General features: G+C 42.9%; 1 long non-coding RNA gene across 1 annotated transcript; it reads left to right on the top strand.

Moving 5' to 3' along the window:
* Positions 1-9012: 9012 nt before the first annotated feature.
* On the top strand, positions 9013-18282 carry LOC117361019. The gene is made up of 3 exons (XR_004539602.1): positions 9013-9075; positions 14331-14402; positions 17020-18282. It is a non-coding gene; the product is annotated as an uncharacterized LOC117361019 (long non-coding RNA).
* The last annotated feature ends 334 nt before the right edge of the window (positions 18283-18616 follow it).

Below are 18616 nucleotides of genomic sequence, written 5' to 3'. Positions count from 1 at the left end.
CCAAAAAATAATAATAAAAATTAGGTACCGCCATACCTCCCCTATCCCGTGGTTGATGCAACATGTGAAGACGAACCCGCGGGGGTCTCCGCTTCCAAATATAGGAGAATATCAGACGATGTAAGTGATCAAAAAAAGCCCTGGGGAGAAAAATCGGCAACGCTGTGAAAAAATAAAGGAAACGGGGCAAGACCATCATTTTAATCACGTGAACCCTCCCTAGCCAAGAGATAGACAGTTTTTCCCACCGATCCAAATCTTCCCTCACCTGTTGCAGTAAATGGGGATAATTAGCATCATACAAGGAAGACAAATTTGCCATAAGATGTATCCCCAAATACTTCAGTGAAGAAGTTGTCCACCGAAAAGGAAAACGATGCTGCAAATCCACACAGTCCCGTTCCCCAATGTTAAGATTAAGAATCTCCGATTTAGCCATGTTTACCCTAAGCCAGATACCCGTCCATATTCAGCTAAAGCCGTCACAGTACCCTGGAGGGACTCCCTTGGATTGCGAAGCGTTAGGAGAATATCATCCGCAAAAAGAAGTATTTTCTGTTCTTGACCACCACTAACAATACCCTCAATATTAGGACACTCTCGCACTCTCTGTGCGAACGGTTTCATAGCCAGCACAAAGAGAAGAGGTGATAGAGCATACCCCTGTCTCGTACCTCTAGCGAGCTCAAATTCAGCACAATAAGCACCATTCATCTTGAGAGAGGCTGAAGGCCTAACGTAGAGAGAGCGAACCCAATCCAAATATTGACCCGATATTCTCATAGCTGATAACGTCCGGAACAGAAAAGGCCAGGATACCCTGTCAAAAGCCTTCTCTGCGTCTATTCCCAAAATCAGAGCGGGATCCTTCCGTGCTGTCGCCGAATTGACGATATGAAACACCCAGCGAAGATTATCAAATGTCTGTCGACCTTGAACAAAGCCCGCCTGATCGTCCTGTACCAAGTCACCCAAATAATGCTGTAAACGGCGGGCCAGCACTCCCGTAAAGATTTTATAATCCGTTCCAAGTAATGATATAGGACGATACGACGCTCTATCCGTGGGGTCCTTTCCAGGTTTTAACAATAACGTCACCCCAGCCAGTCTCCATGACCAAGGCAAAGCCTCTCCCCCTTTCAGACTATTAAAGAATTCCATAAGCGGCTTGACCAAGAGTGAGCTAAAACATTTATAAAATTTATTGGAAAAACCGTCCATACCGGGCGCCTTACCCAACGGCAAAGCCTTAATAACGAGGAGCGTTTCCTCCTCCTCTATAGGCCTAGATAGCCAATTCGCCTGTTCCAATGTGAGTTTAGAAAGCGACACTCGAGCCAAATAATCATCCATCTCCCAATCCGGAACCATATCCTCCTCCCTGTACAACTCAGTAAAGTATTGAGTCAGGAGATCCCCAATATCGCCAGAGGTATTATATAACTCATCGTCCGGCCCCTTTAATTGCAAGATAAAATTTTGATGACGCTGTTTACGAAGTTTATGAGCTAAAAGGCGCCCTGCCTTATTACCTGATTCAAAATACCTTTGCTTCACAAGTTCAAGCTGCTGTAAATATCCTTCAGCTCCAACTCCTGGAGGGACCCCTTCACCTGCCTAATCTGACTCAGCACCTCACCATTCCCCCCATTCCTCTTATGTTGTGCCTCCAAATTCCGTAACTGTGCCCTAAGATCACATTCTTGTTGAAGTCGTTCCTTCTTACGAAATGCTGCCAAAGATAAAATTCTACCCCTCATGACACATTTAAGTCCCTCCCAAAACATGGCTGGAGAAATTCCTTCTGTAAGATTAAACTGAATATATTCTTTAAGATTATCCATGAGCTGCGAAACATTAACCGGATCCAGCAGGAGACCTTCATTCATACGCCAATAGTTTTTACCATGGGATCCCGCCTTACACAACACCGAAAACCAAACTGGGGAATGATCAGACCATACCCGAGACGCCATGTCCGCTTCATCCACTCGCAGTAGTAAGTCCGCAGAGACCCCCCAGAAATCAATCCTTGAGTAGGAACTATGCACCTCAGAAAAATAGGAATAATCCCGCTCTCCAGGATTGTGATGACGCCAAGGGTCAGTTAGTCCCCAGTGGGTGAATAGATCCAGATGACCATAGGATACCCCACCAGCAGAGTTGTCCAAAGATGGATCCCATGTTAAATTAAAATCCCCCCCAGCACCACATGACCCTCTACTAAATCCTGCATCACCCGCCCCAAAGTGTCAAAAAAAGAGCCTTGCTCCTTATTAGGAGCATAAATATTAACACAAGTATAAAGTTCCTCCTGAATAGTGACCTTTACAATAATATAGCGCCCAAATTTATCCCGAACTACTTTATGCACCACTGGGGCCAAGTCCTGTGCAATAAATTTCCACCCCATTTTTTCTTCCTGCCACCGAATTAGAAGCCAAATACATATGTGGGTATTTTTTGTGATGAAGATAATGTTCATGCGTCGGTCGTAAATGTGTTTCCTGTATAAAGCCCACTCCCACCTTCAGACGAACTGCTTCCTTAAACAATAATTGACGCTTCCTGGGGATATTTAATCCCCTCACATTAAAAGACATCCATCTTACCATGGTAAAATTCAGCTAAGTAAATCCATCGATAGCTCACCAAAGACCCCCCCATATCCAAACAAAAAAAACCCTGTCCCCATTGTCCACTGTTGATACAATCGTTGAGATACAACATCTAAAATTCCTTCCCCCTCCCCTTTATGAATCCCACCCAATCCCAACTCCCCACCCAACCCCCCCATACCCACCAAAATCCACACCATTGAAAAACTTCCAACATACCCCCCTCCCCTCCTCACCCAGCTGCCCATAGAAACCCATAATATCACACAGTATCCCCCCACCCAGCCACTCAGATACACCCCATGCAAGCAAAGGCAACCACACTTCAATATTCAAACTCAGCAAAACAAAAGCAATCCCCAACCCTCCAGAGAACACACTGTATATCCTCCACTAAGCCTAGGATGGACCCAATGGGAGCATCAAAAAGTGCTACCCCATCATAGAAAGAGAACCCTTAATTAAGCAAAATAGATCAAGTAGGTAAAGTCACTGCGGCCACATCAGAGTGGCGCTGAAGGCGCTGGCCACTCTTTTCTCCTCAGCGCCATCGGGACTGACTCACGCTTCCACTCCTCTGGGGTAGAGCTACTGCCGGGCGATCTTCCTCTGCCGACCACAATGCAGCTTGTTGTAGCAATAGCTTAGCCTCCGCTGGGGTCGTGACCTTATGGACTTGATTTTGCAGAGGAAATGTTAATCCAAACGGATAATTCCATTTATATCTTATTTGATGTGCCATTAAACATTTGGTAATGTCTTGAAAATCCCTCCACTTCCTTAGTGTAAGGGCAGACATATCAGCATACAGTTCTACTTTAGCTCCTTCCCAGTCAATATGTCCCACTCTCCGTGCCGCTGCTAATACCTGTTCCTTTAAAGGAAACCTGTGAAAACAGGCAATAAGATCTCGTGGACGGTTCAGAAGAGTAGTCCCCACAGCCCGATGTACTCTCTCAAACTCCATAGTAGGGGGGGTCGCTGTAGGATCATCAAGGTGTAAAAATTTTTCACAAATAGCTCGCATGATATCCTCCATTTTTAGTGAGCCACCACGCTCCGGCACTCCCCGGGCCCGCAAGTTGTTACGACGGGCCCTGTTTTCCATATCCTCAGCCTTCAATAAAAGCTCCTCATACTTATCCTCCAGGCCCTTGCAATGGTGTTGAAGATTTAAGATATCACCATCATGATCGATGACTCGTTCTTCAAAATCATTTAACTTTTGTCCCATATCCACCACCGTCTTCTGCAAAGCTGAGATATCCGAATGTAACTCTTTCAGCATTACCATCATCGTATTTTTGAGGTCAGCGAACCAACCCTGCAATTCCACTCGGGACACAGGCAAGTCCACCTCAGGGGACCCCGTAGGCGAGCCAGAACACCGCTCTCCCTGCATAGGCAGCGGCTCGCTACACGTGCGAGACGCGCAGGCCGCATCCCCTGGTGTCGCCGATTGAAAGGCAAACGTGCGCAAATCAGTCTGCAATTTTTTTGCCGCCGCAGTCATCTCCGCACTACTACTCACAGTCGGGAGGGCTAGCACTGCCCAAAGCAGGTCGCAGATATGCCAATGATAGCGAAATATTGCTGGGTGAAGAGGAGCTCGTCTCTCACACCGCCATCACACGGATGACGTCACCGGAAGTCGAGGGGATCCTTTTCTTAAAGCACAGTAACCAATTTAGCACACGCTAAAAATTAGCACGAGTGCTAAATGCTAAGGCATCCATTATATTCTATGGGCGCCTTAGCATTTAGCGTGCACTAAATCAGTTAGTGTGCCTTAATAAAAGGACCTCTTAGATTGTAAACCCTTACTGAGGACTGAAAGTTTCCTACTGTACATGAACCTAATTTCCCTTGAGCTACAAATTAGAGAATGACACGGTGACAAAATTCATCACCGTTCCCGACCCTGCGGATAACCGCAGGAAACCATCTTCATGTCATTCTTTAAAGAGAGAGGGAAGAATCAGAATATGAATGGCCACAACCACTGACCCGCAAGCTTTGCTTTGAAGAATGCTGGTGTAGAAGGACTGAGGTTGAAATAGACACTAGAAAATGACATGGGATTATTTCCCGCGGTTATCCGCGGGGACGGGAACAGTGATGAATTTTGTCACCATGTCATTCTCTACTACAAATGAAATACGTCTGAACAGAAGCCCATCTCCTCCCTCTTCTTTCTCTTCTCCCATCATTCACACTTGGGGCTCCTTTTACGAAGCCGCGTTAGCGGTTTAACGATGCTTAATAGCGCGTGCTAAACTGCTGGCTGCGCTAGACACTAATGTCAGCATTGAGCTGGCGTTAGTTCTATCCGCGTAGCGCGGGTTTAGCGTGCGCTAAAAAGCTGCATGCGTTAAAACCACTAACGCGGCTTCGTTAAAAGAGCCCTTGGGGATGATGCATATCATGAAGGGAATGCAAAAGAAAATGCATTGCGAACCATATGTCTAAATTGCTTTTTAAAAGCCTACACACTATATACAATATCTTATGCAAAAATATTTGACTTTATCTGTTTTTAGTTACTCAGTTCTTGGGAGTTCCAAAGCAGTATGGTATTTGTAGTCCTTCATTCTACCAATGAAATCAGTGAGGCAGGCTGTGTAATGCTTCAGTATGGGGGGTTATCAGAAATGCAGGACTGGTCTGAAATCTCATTCCTAGAACTGGGTAACTTGGCAGCACTGGGAATATGTCAATCCATGTTGTACTTTAATATTTATGAATGTGCATAGCAGTGCCTTAGGTTGTAAAATCATTGGGTGTAATAAAAACTGAGACAGGTGTATTCCATGTGCTCTCCTTATGTCACATTCCAGTTTCTGACAGCTGTCTGACATTTTATTTGTGTTCAATGGTTTATCAGGAAATTTTTCTCAAAGCTTTGAAAAGTAGTCGCACTTACAGTATATTAAGTTTTGTGGTTGTTTGCTATGAAGGGATGTGGCCTCTGGCTATTATAGTTTGGCAGACTTTTTGTTTCAGCCATTTAAAAAAAAAAATAATAATAATAAAAAAAAAATAATATATATATATATATTTCTCTGTTGTGTTAACTTAATGCAGTTTATGCTCCTTTAGGTGAACTGACACACTGCCTGGTCCATTAATAAAGCTCAAATATTTACAATGGAAAAATACAGATATAACTGCAAATCATAATCCTCACTGGGTTCTAACCTTTATATTAAATAACAATTTCTACCTTGTAAATAATGTAACAAACCTGTTTAAACCTCTAGAGTTTGTTTGTTTTTTTTTTTTAATGTAGACAATATTTCACATAAATTTTAGGGCAGTCACATGTATCACCTTTTCCAAGCAGCTTTACTTGACTCTGGTTTGAACTGTTTTATGATCTTTTAATGTTATCTGATCTAACTGTGTGCAGATGATGTGGGATTCAAAGTCACCCAATTCTCAGAACACTGCCCCCAGGACTAGGGTTATCAGACGTCTGGGGCAACCCGGACATGTCCTCTTTTTAGAGGACTGTCCAGGCTCCCAGATGGACTTTCCAAAACCCAGATGAGCTCCGGCTGCATCTGAAAGGCCTCAGAGTATGTGTGGATGATGTCACACACATCTGCGCATGCTCCAGGCCCTCCAGATGCAGCTGGAGCTCATCCGGAAAAAGAGAGGAGGTATTGTGGGTGTGGGGCTGGATGCAGAAATGGGCAGGGCTGGGGCAGAATGGAGTGGGGCTGGAGGTGGAATGGGGAGGGGTGGGGGACATGTGCCCGGGGTTTCCTGGAGAAAAATATGGCAACACTACTCAGGACCCTTCTAGACCAGGGGTCCTTGAGGGACGCAATCCAGTCGGGTTTTCAGGATTTCCCTAATGAATATGCATGAGATCTATGTGCATGCACTGCTTTCAATGTATATTCATTGGGGAAATCCTGAAAACCCAACTGGATTGCAGCCCTCAAGGAGGGACTTTGAGATCCCTGTCTAATCTAGACTGAGTATAACTGACAGCTGGATTTATTTGGCAAGGTGCAGTTTTCTAATAACTAGAGGTTCTAGCAGTGGTTGACCAAACCAGATCTGTTTGTCAGACAACACAAGGGACAGTAGGATGTATACACAAGGGTGGTACTGGTAAGCTCTTCTGATTATTGCAAAGATGTATGGCTAAGCATGGGAATGATGGCTGCTGGAGGGAACTAAAAAGATTGTATTCAAGCAGATAGTATACGAAAGCAGAAGGAAAAAAAAAAAAAGACTGAGCTGCATTAGCAAATATACTTTGTGGCTAGCAGCCATTGTGCAAATTTAGCAGTGTGAATAGAAAAACTGGGCAGACTGAATGGGTTGGCTGTTTTTCTGTGCTTTTATTTACTATATTAGTTTGGCAGATTTGCAGTCCATTAAACCATAGGATCTTCCCTAAAGTTAGGTTAACAGTGCACCTCAGGGACCTCATTAACCTCTTTCTGATACTTCTGAATTGGTTTCCATGCCCCCTCCTAATCCTGGAAACATAATTTCCTGCAGCTTGTAGCTGGTTTATTTTCTTTGCAGAATGCTTTCATAACCAAATAAAAAGTATCACTTGTAACTAAGGGAGAATTTAGATATTTTCTTCCAAAATATTTGTAAGGGTCCTTTCAGAACTCTCATTGGGCTGGTATTATTCTGGTATCAAGACTATACCATTATAGCACAGAGAGGAGATTTATGCAATACTCGTATAACACCTCCTGGGAGAAAGGATGCAATGGTTCATGTTTTCCTTATTTAAACTACAGATCTATAGACCTGGATTCTCTAAATGGTGCCATTTTCATCAGACGCCTTAAAAGAGGCTACCGATCCCATGTCAATCACATGAATGGCGGAAAAAGTTAGCAGAAAAGGGAAAACAAATACATTCACATTTAGCAGAGTTAAGTAGAAGAAGGTTCTTATTGAGCCACTGTAAAACTGCAGTTAGACAGGAGTTCAAATTATGCATAGAGGTAGCTGAATCAATGCTATGAAAGGAAACCTGGATATCATCTACAAAGCAAATACTTCATCAAACCTGAATGAGCTATGCCCTTCAGATGATAAAATGATATTTGGAATGCTATCATGATTTGCCTTAGATCAGTGGTATTCAACCTAGTCCTCAGGGACCGCCTGACTAGTCGGGTTTTCAGGATATCCACAATGAATATGAATGAGGATATCCTGAAAACCTGGACTGGCCAGGTAGTCCCTGAGGACTGGGCTGAATACCACTGCCTTAGATCAATCTGCTTCACAGAAAGAATACTCAATCCAACCCAAGAATTCATTCCAAGAATCCTCCACATCTACTTTAAAAGGCAATTATGCCATGTCAACTGTGTCTGGAACAAGTACAGAACTACTTCTCGTATGGCTTTTTGCAATGAACTTATTAGAATGAACAGTTCCTCTGTGAAACTGGTTAACAAAGGGATTATTATATTTATCTGATCCAATTAGACTTCAACTTAACAAATCTTTCTGAGATAATCAAGAAAATTGCTAATTTGGTCCCTCCCAGATTTCACCAGTTCTGTTTGGCTTTACTACTGAGAATATCACATCAGTTTTTATAACTAAGATTTAGGACTCTTTTATAAATTGCACTCAGAGTTGAGCACCATTTATAGACTAGCATTTATGTCCCAATTCTATAAATGATGCCTAACTTGCAAGCACCGTTACCAATCACCTCAAATCCTAAACCAGACTTATTGAACACAAGAGTAGGCTTGTACAAAAAGTCATTACTGCTCCGATGGTTACTCATTGTATGGATAAAATGCATGTATTTCAGGATTTGAGGTGGCTGGTACTTGAACAAATACCTACTACTTGGATGGGTGACAAGAAAACCTACCTTCATTTGCATGAGCAATATTGGATCATTGAACTGGATACCATCAGTCCTATGAGTCTTAATGATACAATTGAATGGAGTGCCCTGTTGTAACCCTGTGTGTTCTCGTGCCTGTTGTTTATAAAGTTTTTTTCATTCATGATGACATCATTCTCAGCTGTTTTTTAAACTGCACTTGCATTTCTTCTATTTTGTCTCACCGGCGGCATTCTACAACTTGCTGTCTTGCCTAACTCTACAAAGGTTGTTATCCTTGAGCTCCTGAAGAAGGGTACTTTTCCTGAAACTGGTCCAGTTGAGCTAATAATTTGGCGATTGTTATGCCACAGTTGGGAAACTGAGGACATACTTTGAGAAAATTGAATACGAACTACTCAGTCAGCTTTGCAGATAAGTTTTACATTTTCACTGGTTTTGAGTCCTAAACTTGAAACGTGGAAAGCACTGCATTCAAACGATTGTTTACTATATCTATTTATTGCACTTGCACTTTATTGAAGACACTGTTATTATTATTTGTGCACAGGTGGGGCCTGTGATGGTGCACAGTGTCGGCTTGAGAAAGAGCACCGCTCCAATATGGTAAGCCAGGAGCACTGAATATTCAGCACACCATAGCTTTTACTATTGCACTGAGGCCCCACTTATAAATTTATATATTGATATATTGATTTATACACTATAATGTTTCCCTTATTTATAGGGTCTGTAGTGCTATCCATTCTTCGTGGTTTCATTCTGGGGATCTTTGTGATTTGATCCTTTGATATTCCCCTTCAGGTATTCTTTATTTGTAAAAGATAGAATTATTTTTACAAAAACATTCACCAACAAGAAAGGATGTCCAAATACTCTATATCCAAAAACAACATCCAATGTAATTCAGCACTTCCTATGGTACATAGAAAAAAGGAGAAAAGACCTCGGTGTCTAATAGGGGTTCCAAAAAACTACCCATATAGACAAGCTAATCTCAAAATCACCACTTTGAGACCAGCAGACACATCCTTGGTCAAAAACTCCAAGATGTGATGATTCTTTTCATTACAGATTTGAAATTATATGACGTCATCATGTGCACGTGGTGATGCTAAGAGCCTTAAGTCAGACAGAACGCCAGGTGGCCATTTTAGAACAGGAGATGAAGCGGGTTAACTGACGCTGCGAGCTGTGCTGCGGTTTGATATTTTGTTTTGTGTTTATCTTGATTATTTTTGTATGCAAACCGTTTTTGTTTTTTCTTTTTTACAGCAAATCCCTGAAGAAGCTTGATTGCGAAACAGGGAGCCCTGTTGGATACTGTGGAAGTATTATGCCAGTGGTGATGACTGTTTAGCTGCTGTGCTGTATGCCTATGCTCCACTGTGCGGGTTTTTCCTGCTTTCACATCTCAGCACTATATCAAAGAACATTTGGAATACCACATTTTCAGATAAGTGATGATATTGAAAGACTGTGTTACTTTATAATATAATTCCACTTATCTTGGAGTTTTTGACCGATGATGTGTCTGCTGGTCTCAAAGTGGTGATTCTGAGATTAGCTTGTCTATGTGGGTAGTTTTTTTGGAACCCCTATTAGACACTGAGGTCTTTTCTCCTTTTTTCTGTGTACCATAGGTAGTGCTGAATTACATTGGATGTTGTTTTTGGATATAGATAGAATTATGCCATTAGAGCACAGGTGTCAAAGTCGGTCCTCGAGGGCCAGAATCCAGTCGGGTTTTCAGGATTTCCCCAATGAATCTGCATGAGATCTATTTGCATGCACTGCTTTCAATGCATATTCATTGGGGAAATCCAGAAAACCCGACTGGATTCCGGCCCTCAAGGAGGGACTTTGACACCCCTGCATTAGAGTGTAAGATCCCTTTTCCTGCTGCTACTTCTTCTAACACTGTGTCAAGGTGATATTAAACCTTTCTGTGGAATTACTATCTCATTTCCCCATCCTTGCAATCACAACACCCAAGGCTCATTAGCAATTTTTAGCCTGCCTTCATCTTTTGCTTAAACAAACTTCTTTAAACTATAAAAACTGAAATGACTCCCACTAACTCTTTGCCTTTACAGCTCCTTATGCATTTTGCTGACCAACTTTTCTATGTCTGTACTGCATGGTCTCAGACAGCTTTTGCTCAAGGCTTGGTCCATGATAAATGGAGGCAAAACAATATTTGGCCACAGCTAAAGAATGTAACAGCTGATCCTTCCTTTGCATCAAGCAAGCATCTGATATACAATCTTGCCTTTATTTTCCAGGGTGGTTAATGGGACTGTTTCTCTCAAGCTTTCTAGACAAAATTAATAATAATAATAATAATAATAACTTTATTTTTCTATACCGCCATAGTCAGGCGACTTCTAGGCGGTTTACATTGTAAGAAGGCTGGACATTCAGCGAATAACAAGTACAGTACAATACTAATACAATACAATAAATCCACATATAATACAGTAGAGTGAGTCCAAATTCAAAACATACAATAAGTTTAAATACAGTACCGAATAAAGAGTCTAGATGCAGTACAATAGTCTAAATGGTAACTTACATATTAATTGGAGATCTAAGGGTAATGAGTGTCTGAAAGATTTAGAACATCCGTGAGAGGGGTCTTAGTGGGGAGGGGACCGTTTTAGCCAATGAATTTAGCGAATAGGGTGGTTTTGATCGATTTGCGGAAAGTATTATAAGTCATGTTTGGTTCGTTTATGTGGTTTTTCAGCCAGGTTTGCTGTCTGTTCGCTTGGAACTGGAAGGTTCTGTCCAAGAAGGATTTGTACCCTAGATAAGCTAGATTTAGACCAAATCACAGCAGTGAGTCGTCTCTGTTGGACTCATTAAGTCTGGAATAAACTAAATGAGGATAAAATAAAATAATAAAATTGTGGAGCACATAGACAAACAAGATTTAATGGTACAGTAGAGAATGACATGGGGAAAAATGTGTCCCTGTCCCCCACAGGATCTATCTCCATCTCTGTCCCATCCCTGCAAGCTCTATCCTCATCTGCACAAACTTCAAACACTTATGATTTTAAAGTGTTTGAGGCTTGTGCAGATCAGGATATAGCTTAAAGGGATGGAACAGGGACAGGGACAGGACTCACAAGGATGGGACGTGGATGGAGATGGATCCCGTGGGTCAGAGACAAATTTCTCCCTATGTCATTCTCTAGGACGGGCAAGTCCAACAGGTAGATCGCTATCTACCTATAGATTGCGGAGGGGGTCAGAGGTAGATCACCAGCCCCACTTGGCTCCATCTCTCCAGCAGCTTGCTCCATTGCTAGGAGAGAGCTCGTGCCAGCAGGTCATCTGCCAAGGGCTTGCCGCCGCTGCTGATCATTTGCCTGTCTTTCTTCCCTGCCTGTGGGAATCTTGTCTGCGGGTGTATTGGGGCACTTTTTGTTTTTGTGCCAATAGTTTGTGGGTACCCTAGGGGGCTGACACCCATATCCTGCGACAATATGCCACAGGCCCAGCATCATACCTGGTCTCTTGCATCTCAGAATCACCCATTCCTGCCCCCGCCCCAACACCCCTTAAAAGTGTATTATATACAGGGCGATATCCATTTGCCCGGGTTTTACCTGGATACACTTAGGAGCTCATAATCGAAAAAGAAAAACGTCCAAAAACCTGCCTAAGTCAGCACTTGGACGAATATTTCTCAAAAACGTCCAAGCGCCAATAATAAAACCAGGTTTTGGATGTATTTAGAAACGACCTAGGCCTTCATAGTGCCGCTCAACGTCCAAAGCTAAACAGGGCGTTTTGTGAGGCGTGTCGAAGGAGGGAGTTAGGTGGGACATGGGCTGGCTTAGACTTAGTCGTACAGCATATAAAACCGAAAGTTTTATAACAGAGTTTAGACGGAACTTGGACGTTGTGACTTAGACCATGTAAAACATTTTATTAAAGAGAAAACTTAGTTCAAGACTCAGGAAAACCAGTCCCAGACTCCTTCAGAAGTATTTTCTGAATATTGTGACCAGTCAGATGCAAGCCCTGCTAGAATTCTAGATAAACTAAAAAAAACAAGGGAAAAAGTAGAAACCCGGCATGAAAATTCCAGGATCTTCCAGGATGAGGTTGAGGAAGATAATATAAGCCACCACCAGGGGAGCTCTAGAGGCCCCTGGTCTACTGCTGACACTGCCAGATCAGGACACGCCCCTAGGGTTGATAAGCCAGCAGTGGCATTCAAACAAGGAAGCCGGTTAGGGAGAAAGTTTGGGTCTTGCCTCCCTAAAGATCCACCTAAGCCAAACAGGGACAACCGTCCTGTTCCCATGGATTGGACTGAGGCTGAACCAGCTAAGGACTTGCCAGGTCTCAGTGAGGATCCTATGGATTTTGAGGAAGCCTGTGCTGGCTTGGAATGCAATTATCCTGAGAGTATGCAGGTGGACTTGGCTTGTTGCCACAAACAGTGAGTGTGATTGCTGTTGAACTGTTTGTGTGCTGTTTTTCTTTTTCTTTTCTCTAAATTGTTGATTTTTGGGTTTAGTGTGAGAAAGCTTGGAGGAGATTGGGGAGAGGTTTTGCTTCCACCTTGGGAGGGAATTTTGAAAAGCTATCTGTATGCTTTAATTTGCAAAACCTAATGCTATCTCCTATTCCTGGCATTACCATAAACCTGCCAGAGGCTTTATTTAGTTTTAAGCACTGTGGAATTGCTGGAACTAGTGCACTGAACTGTGTTTTTGTATATTGCACCAACTACTTGGGGAGTAGGCTTGTGCTGACTGAGGAGAGCTGAACCCTCAGTTGCCATTTGTGACTTTATTTTGGTTTTTGCCTTTTGCATTTTGCTTTGCTGGTGTTTTGGCCTACTGACATTTGCATCTTTTCTGATGAACTGTTTAACTTTAATTTGGAGATCAGTAAAGCTGAATTATGTTTTCATGAACCTGATTTGTGAGTTTTGATTTTCTGGTTAACTCCAGTCCAGTCCTGCAGGGTGACTCCATGCCGGGTCACACGCTAATGAACTGTGTTTTGTAGCCACCAGTATTCCTTCTGAGCCCTGCTCTGGGCTACAGGGGTGGCCACAATATGTAGTACTGCATATACCCCACCCACCCCCTTCTTTTACTAAGTCACGGTAGAGTTTTCTATCACGGCCTGGACGGTAAATGCTCTGATGCTCATAGAATTTCTAGGAGTATCGGAGCATTTAGCACCCTGGGCTGCAGTAGAAAACTCTATCACGGCTTAGTAAAACAGGGCCATAATTACTTAATTATATTAGGCAAAAATATTGATAGACCTCATTCTCAGAGAGTATTCGTACATCTAGTGCTCTTATCCACAACATGAAATGCAGTAAAGGTATGAACATTAGCACAATATATACCTATGAAGGTTTGTTGTTGTTTTTTTCTTTTCATTTGCCATGCATGTTGTTCTGCTGCGAGACCGACAAGATGGATGAGGGAATTTATCAAGGTACGGTAAAAAGCATACTTTTATTGAACCTTGGTTTACCATGGGAGTCCCCAATCATAATTCCTAACATTCTATTTGCTTTCTTAGCCTTTGACGTACACTGAGCTAAGGGTTTCAACATATCTTCAATGATGACACCTAGATCCTTTTTCTGGACAGTGACTCCTAATGTGGAACCCTGCATCACTTAGCTATGGTTGGGGTTCCTCTTTCCCACATTCATCGCTTTGCAATTGCTCACATTAAATGTCATCTGCCATTCTGATGCCCAGTCTCACAAGGTCCTCTTGCAATTTTTCATAATTCTCTCGTGATTTAACAACTTTAAACAACTTTGTATCATCAGCAAATTTAATTATCTCTCCATTTATTCTTATCTCTAGATCATTGACAAATATGTTAACAAGCAGCAGTCCAAGCACAAATCCCTGGGGACCCTCACTATTTAAGATAGTGTAAGTACTACAAATATACTGTATACTGATGGTAGAAACTCAATGATAGCTATATCTCAGTATAGCGGGGCCTCCGGACCAATCAGCAAGCAAGGCTTTCATCTGTGTACATGCTGAGCTCACTGCTCAGCATGGCTATTTCCCGCCGCGACGCCGGACTTGTAAGCTGCATGCCTGCATCGCCAGAATTTAGGTAGGCTGTTTTAATCCCCATGGGAGTCTCGTGCTCTATGGCTCTAAGTCTTCTTTAAGTCTTCTTACTCTGGGGCATCAGACCTCCCTCATACAAAGGCCGGGAATGCAGAGTTGGTTCCATTCTCGGTAGGGGATGCCTCGGTAGGCTCACTGCTCAGCCACTGGGAACCCAGATTCAATCCTGTTCTAGGTGGAGGACACTTGTGGGGTGGGGTGGGGAGGGGGGCTAGTTTGCGCCATCGTGCAGGCTCACCACTCTGCCTCTGCTGGCAAAAGCACAGTCTGTCCCATTCTTGGGGGAGAAAACCTAGCAGGGACCAGGCTGCACCACAATACTGGCTTCTAGAAAGCACAATGGACTGGGGGGGGTCTAGCAGTGTGTGGCACCATTTGGACCCAGGTAGACTTGCACGGCCATTCAGATGCTGACCTGAGGTCCCTTTCCATCCAGCATCTGCCCCTCTCCCTCTTTCCATCCAGCATCTGCCCCTCTGTCTGCTGCTTCTGCCCAGCATCTGATCTGTCTCCTCTCTTCCTCCTTTCTGCCCCCTCTGTCATCCCATCCATCATCCACCCTTCTTTCTCCCCCTTCCATCCAGCATCTGCCCATCTTTCCCCCCTTTCAGCCCAACATCTGCTTCATTTCTCTTTCTCCCCCTTCTATTCAGTGTCTGCTCCATCTTTCTCTTTCCGCCCTTCCATCTGTATCCTCTTCCTCTCCTCCTTTCCATTCAATGTCTTCCTCCCCTCTCCTTTTCTTTACATCCATCATCTGTCTTTTTCTCTCTCCCCAGGCATTCCAGCTTGTCTTATCTTTCCCCTTTCATCCAGTGTGTCTGATCCCTCCCCATTTCTATCTACAGTCTGCCTCCTCTCACCTCCTACATCTAGTATCTACCCCCTCCCACCTGACACCTCAGCCACCGCCATACTGATGCAAAGCCTTCCCTCCGATGTCAGCTCTGACTTCGGGGGAAGACTTCTGGGTCGGCTACATATGGCTTGCTGCAGGCTGCTTCCAACCCCTGCTGTTATCTGGACTCGAATGAAGTGGTGGAAGGGAGTGCATTTTTGGACACAGAAGTCATGAACTGGGGAGAGAGGAAGGGAGGGAAAGAGATGCTGAGGTGGGGGAGGGAATAGAAAAGGAGAATTGGGTGTGGGTGTGTCAATGAGCGGGAAAGAGAGATGGTTGTGTACACACGGCAAATGGAAGAAAGAGGAGAATTTTTGGTCTTAGGGAGGAAGGTACAGAATATGATAGGGAAGAAAAAGATGAGAGTGAGAAATGTGGCAAGGGAACAATGGGACAGATTGAAAGGGATGCAAGAGGGAGGAATATTGGACAGTGGTGAAGGGAATGGAGGGAGAGATGTGGCATAGTGCTGGAGAGGGGTGATAGAAGGAGAAATGTTGGGCATGGGGCTGGTGGGCAGGCACGAAAGATGAGAAAGAGATAAATGCTGGACCATGGTAGGGGGAACCAATGGACAGCAACAGAAGAATTTACAGAAGATGGGAAAGCGGAAAAAAGAAACTGGGACCAACTTTATGGAAAAATAAGTCTCCAAACAACAAAGGTAAAAAATGGAATTTATTGACTAAAATATGTTAGCTTTGAGAAATGTATATGGCAGATGTCTTTGTTTTGTGTTCAAAAGAAAAGGAAATGCATTTCTGGTTTTATTTCTACAGTGTTGAAGTACTTGCTGACCCTTGCTGTGACTGGTGGAGATCCCCAAGCACCGCCAGCAGAGGACCTCCTCTAGAGATGGCCAGAACTCCCCTCCACCAAGCGCAGCAGTCGCTGGCAGCATCCATGAGCCACTGAAGTGCCAGCATCTGTGACTCAGGAACGCTACTGCTGCCTGCCAAGCTTGGCAATAGGGACCCCCGGCCAACTGCAAAGGAAGTCCTCAGCTGACAGTTTGTGGGTTCTCATCAGCTGAGTATTTATATTTTATATTTACATTAGAGGTTCTGGTAGAAACCCATTTACAAAGTATGTATTCTTCCCAATTAATATTTCCAAATTAATAAAGTCTCTTTGCTTATTTGTAAATGGGTCTCTACCAGAGCCTTTAATTCAGTAGCATAATTAAATAAAATAACTATTTCTGAAGTTTATAAGGAAGGGTGGGGACGGAGGGGATTCCTCGCGGGGACGGGTGATAACGGAGGGATTCCTCATGGGGATGGGTGGGGACGGGTGGGATTCCTCACGGGGACGGGTGGGGATGGGTGGGATTTTGGCGGGGACGGGTGGGATTTCTGTCACCGCGCAACTCTCTACTGCTGACAGTAAAGTCGTGCTATTCAAAGACTGGGACCAATGATGTCATAAATTGATGCCATCCAAATCTTGTCTAGCTAAATCCCTAAGGGACCCATTTCACCAGTAACGGCTTCTTCTGGGTCTTAGGTTAACAACTGGTTTTCACGTCCACCGGGGAGGAGGCAGCTTGTGGACAGCGGCACCTGAATAGCAAGACCTTAGAACATCTTACTGTTAGCAGTTGATGAAAGGATGTCTCAATCCATCCTCCTTTTTCTGGAGCCATATAGTAACTCTATTAAAATGCAATGGTTTTTTTTTGTTTGTTTGTTTGTTTGTTTTTTAAAAAACCTTAATTAGCAGACCAGTAAAGAAAATTGCAGTATCAGTAAATACAAATGAGATTTTTATGTATCTCCCTACTCTCACACATTTCTTATAGATCAGATCAATAAACATACATACCCTCCCCACCCCCCAAAAAAAAATCCCACCCCCATCCCCAAGCACACCCCCTCCTTCCCCCTCAATCACCAACTGGAATATAGCAAATCCCCTCCCCCCAGAAGGGGACAAGCCCAGATGAAAAAAAATCATGATCCATTTCCCCATAACTGAAAAAAAAAATAGACTTAAAAACAGGTTATATTGAAACTGCCCATAGAACTATCTTTATACCCAGAAATGAAACATATGAATATACTGAATACAATATGTGAAATCTAAACTATCTAGCAAATACTTACACTTTAGATGTCAGAAGAAATGATACCATACTCAGTCTTTTTATCCATGAGAGTTACCACTGTCCATGTTTACTAGATGCTCTTGTTATTTTAGAAAGGTGACCGTATCCTTTGGATGGATACAAGTCTTTGTTCAACATTTTTTGGGTAGCCCCAGCTTTATGGAACTTTTTGCTTCACATTTGTGATTTGAATTAAGCTACAAACATTGTAGAACTTCTTTAAAGATTCTTTTCTCAGCTACCTTTTTGAATTTTGGATTTGTAGCTTTAGGGGGACAACACTATCCTCCTGTATGAGACTTTTTGCCTGATGACCCTAGGAATGAATATGTTGGTCTTTTACCTGTGACTTATGGATTTCAAGGGGATGGTTGGGAAAGAAGGAGAATACAAATTTTAAATGAGAGTGATTAGATTGTAAGCTCTAGCAAACAACGATTGTCTCTTACATGTTTAATGCACAGGACTGTGTACATCAGGCAGACCTAGAGAAATAAGTAGTACTATTAGTTGTGTATGTATAGGGGATGTATAGCTCTGTATTGAGCTTTGTTATTTGTTTAAGAAATGTAAGTATTTTATCCTAGAAACTGGTTCCATACTTTATGAACCTTGCAGGCTGTTGTATTTCATGGTGTTATATGAATTATCTCTCTCAATAAAAATATTGAGAAAAGCATTTATTTTGCTTTTGTGTTCTCTATTTCTTTTCTATTTCAATATGTTTATTGTACAAGAAAAGAGAAGTATTTCTAAACCACTTTAACCTGCCCCTTCAGATGAAGGTGGAATAGCAATTTTTTTTTTAAATAAAACATTAATGATAATGTTGGATTTGCATAATTTAATGTCAGTTAATATAGGCTCCCTATTATCAAGCTGCGTTAGGGATTTTATCACTGGCCGCTGCAGTAAAAGCTCCGATGTTCATAGAACTCCTATGAGCGTCGGAGCTTTTATCGCAATGGCTGGTGATAAAAATCTTTAACGCAGCTT

The sequence above is a fragment of the Geotrypetes seraphini genome, chromosome 1 (genome assembly GCF_902459505.1).
Source record: "Geotrypetes seraphini chromosome 1, aGeoSer1.1, whole genome shotgun sequence".
Taxonomy (NCBI): domain Eukaryota; kingdom Metazoa; phylum Chordata; class Amphibia; order Gymnophiona; family Dermophiidae; genus Geotrypetes; species Geotrypetes seraphini.
The sequence above is the reverse complement of the archived record's forward strand: the minus strand, read 5'-3'. Positions and strand labels throughout refer to the sequence as shown.